This window comes from Carlito syrichta, unplaced genomic scaffold (genome assembly GCF_000164805.1).
Source record: "Carlito syrichta isolate Samal-C Ts95f unplaced genomic scaffold, Tarsius_syrichta-2.0.1 Scaffold305731, whole genome shotgun sequence".
NCBI classification, from domain to species: Eukaryota; Metazoa; Chordata; class Mammalia; order Primates; family Tarsiidae; genus Carlito; species Carlito syrichta.
This window is the reverse complement of record NW_007249827.1, coordinates 38,938-43,224: the sequence shown is the minus strand read 5'-3', so window position 1 is coordinate 43,224 and position 4,287 is coordinate 38,938.

Here is a 4,287-nt window from a genome sequence, read left to right as displayed (position 1 = left end):
AAATCATGCTGTGGATTTAAAGCATCTCGGATAATATTCCATAAAGCTAAGGCATACAAAATGCAAAAGGCAAGCCAATTGGTTCCTCTATCGGACAATATGTTCAAAATACTAGTAGACATGTTCCTTTTTTTAGATTCACTCTGGCCCATGATTTTATCATGGCTCTTAAACTGCTCACCCTTCCTTGCTCTGCCTGTCTCTACAGAGGGGCCCGTGGCACCCTGGGTGAGGTCCTATCCGTCCCCCAAAAAAAGAAAGCTTACCTTGAGGGCCCACGTTCAGGCGCCACTTGCCGGAGTCCAGCTTCAGCCGGGTTCAGGGTACCCCAAAGGTGGAGATGGTGTCAGCGATTGGGGGGGAAGAAGAAAGAGAGAAAGAGAGAGAGAGAAAGAAAGAGACTGGACCCCTGTAGACAGTGCAGAAGCCGTTTATTGGGAATTACAACGGGTCTTTTATACACAGTTGGGTGTGTGAGGGGCGTTCCCCACCCACCAGATGTTCTTTCAGGTATAATCCCATAACCTAATCCATGAAACCTTAATCCATGACTGCCTTTAAACCCTTTTCGTACTGCCTATAAACCCTTTTCATATTGCCTATAAACCCTTTTCGTACTAATACCAAGTTAAACAATTCTATAGAGACTTAAGTACTTACTTTACAAACTAAAGTGGCCCATCCCAGAATGTTTGGAATGTGGCCCAGTCCAAAGTTCACAGTGGGCTACCTGCAAGTAACCCAGTTGCATTCTTTCAACAAAATGACTGTCTTCTAAAACTATATTCTACAATTTACACCTTATTCAACTTCAATAAAGCCTAAGATCACAGAAGCCTGTGACCAATACTAAGGTTCTTAGATGTGACCCGAGTTTGAATTGTAAGTTGTGTGAAAGCCAAAACTGCAGTTGTGGAAGAATGGGAGCAATGAGCTTCTAAAGTTAGCTTGTGTTCATCCTGGTCTCAGAGTTTTTATGTTTTGAGCTCACAGGAGCTTAATCTGGTTAGTGCTGAGTAGAAAGGGGGAGGAAATGGGGTCAATAGCTCCCGAACGCATCCTAGTGGTCTCGGGGTCAACGGCCCTTCCTGATCCCTAACGTTAGCTCAGTGGGCCTCCGTGGGCGGCTTCCAACAAGATATGTTAACTCTACCTGGGCAGATATTTTGATGATGCCACACTCAGCTGAGCTACGTTGTATCAGGCAGGCTATTTTAAAATGTTTGATATCTTTTCTTTTGGATAAAATAAATAAAATCAAAAGAATACTATCTAAACTATGTAAGAGAAGATGAACCTTTGAAATCATGCAACCCATTACACATAAGTAAAGTTTAGATCTTTAAATAATACTTGTTGGGCCAGGTGCAGTGGCTCATGGCTCTAATCCTGGCACTTTGAGAGGCCAAGGCAGGTGGATTGCTTGAACCCAAGAGTTCAAAACCAGCCTGAGCAACAGAGTGAGACATAGAGACCTTGTCTCTAAAATAAATAAGTAAACAAACCCAAACAAATAAATCATACTTACTGAATTGAGTACTGTATGCTTTTCATAAATGGTTTACCTATTCTAAAGTTTATCTTTTTAAATCTTAAAAAATTATATTATTACTTAAAATTTACTTTTAAAAATCAGTTTTTAAAAAGCAGATTTCTGACAGATCTCTCCTTAGAGGACTCTTGGGGTTTTTAGCTTTATATGAATTGTTGCATAAACTTTAAATAAATTAAATTGCATTTTCATGAAAGTATTCTATAGTTCCATAATATATTTTCCTGGATTAATCTGTTCTGTGTTGGTCACTCATGGTGCATGTTATGTCTTTCCCTGTGACCCCCTAGGACATTTCCTTTCCCAGAGCTTTCCCCAGAGGGAGCTGACAGATGTGACCATGTCTATACCACATGACCAAGCCAAACACCTGAAGATCTGCCATGGATGCTGGACACAAGGGCAGCCAATCCGCAGGCTAATTCAACCTGATTGTCCCAATGTGATCAGCTGGGCCAGTCAGGGACTCCTTGAGGAATCCAAATGATGACATGTGGAGAGAGAATCAGTCAGCTGGTAGCAAATAGGTAAGTGGAAATACCTACACTTAGCAGAGACATTGAGAAAAGTTCAAAGTGACTGATGGGAATGGTGGGCAGAGGAGCGGGACAACCAACTCCTCCCAGTGCCTGACAGCTTTTAATCTCCATCAGGCCAGCTGTGGTTGTCCTTGTTCCTCGAGTTTTGTCTCTACAGCAAAACTCCATTCCTGAAACAGTCTGCATGAGACACTAGCAACCTACAACCCCTCAAATCTAATACATTGTCTAAAATTTGGTAAAATTGTGCTGTAAACTTCAAAGGCATTTCGGTACAAAGAGGTTCAATTTTAACCTTCACCAATTTTAGAAAACACATTCGGGGAGACAATACATAGGACACTGTACATGACCTCAACGGGTTCTTAAAAACGTGCCAGCCAACTCTACAGAAACATATCTTTCCTGCAAAACAAAATAAGGTGGGTGCCACCTAATCTAAAGACAGAGTCGTGCTTAATTCTTCACATCTTTTCTATTTTTCATTCCCAATAAGGGTAGAAAGTCAAACATTTTTATCATTTACCTAGGTCCTGGGTTACACTGATAACATTGCTTACAGCACAGATTTTGAAATAGAACAGCTCATTTTAGTGTAGCAGAAAAATATACAAAAATGTTGGAACATTGTGTAGAGAATTACCTCTTGAATGGGAGTTGGGAACTTGGGTTCTGGTCTTGGTTCTGTCATTAACAAGCCATGCTATTCCACCCAAGTCCCTCTTTTTCTTATCCGTAATATGAGGGAGCTTTGTTTCTTTGTACTATCTCTTTTACAAAAATCCAAACTCTGCCAAAGCAGTGTTGCCTGCCTTGTCCAGGGCTGAGTCCTAGAATGGTTCCTCATATCTTGCAGATGCTCAGGAAATATTTGTTGCTATCGAACCATCCATGCTGTTTAGTGTCTATTTAAAAGGATCTCTGACATGTATAGAGCCTTGGTTATTTCTCAAAGTGCTTTCATCTAGTAGGTACTCAACTCTCACCGATCTGAAATATTTAATTTATTTTCAAGGGGAATGCATTTTACTTGTGAATACAGAAATAAAGGCATGGAGGAGTCAGATAGAGGAGGAAGAAAATTGGCCCAAGAGTCAGAAAACCTGGCCCACCACGAACTACTGTGTGGCTTCGGGTAGGTCGTTCTGTTTCTCCAAGTTTCTGCAAGGCGGTAGGGCTGAATTAGACCCTGAGGGCCCTTTTGGAGACACACCTTTGATTCCAGTCCTGTTTGACCTGTTATATATAACAAATGAGTACCGAGGACAGATGAAACCATTAGGAAGAATGTGGGGCTGCATGAGGAACAAAGGCAAGACAATTAGTGCAGAGGCACCAGATCCTTAGAAACATCCAGACAGGCAGACTATGCTTTTTATGTTCCCCACTTAAAACCATTTATGAGCATCTACTGGCTCAGCAAAGCAGGTCACTGCCCTCAGCCATGTCTGCTGTCTGAGTAGCTGTCATGGAGAGGTAGCACCATGGAGAAAGCCTGCAGTTTGCAAGTCCATGGACATGTGCTATTTAAGTCACCTGATTGAGGTGATCCTGAAGATTTTGTGATAACTTTTTTTTTTTTTTGAGTTGGATTCTCACTCTGTTGCCCAGATTGGAGCACAGTGGCCGCTCCTGGCCACCACAGCCTTGAGCTGCTGGGCTCCAGCGATCCTTCCGCCTCAGTCTTCCAAGTAGCTGGAACTATAGACACGAGCTACCACACCTGGCTAATTTTTGATTTTTATTGTAGAGATGAGGTCTTGCCAAGTTGCCCAGGCGGGTCTTGAACCCGCGGGCTCAGGCGATCCACTCACCTCAGCCTCCCAAGGCGCGGGATTATAGGCTGAGCCACCGAGCCCTGCTTGTGATAACTTTTATAGAAAATTCTAGGCCGATCATATTCTGGGTTCTTTTATTTTTAAAAAAAATGGCTGAATACCTCACCTTTTTTAGGATGGCCACTATGTAAAACAACAACAAAAAACACAGAAAACTTGAGAAATCAAGTGTTGGTGAGGTTGAAGAGAAACTGGAATCTTTGTATACTCTTGTTGGGAATGTAAAACCACTATGAAAAACAACATGGAGATTCCTCAGAAAATTAAAAATAGATTGATTACATAATCCAGCAATCCCACTTCTGGATATTTACCCAAAAGAATTGAAAGCAGGATTTCTTTTTTTTTTTTTTTTTTT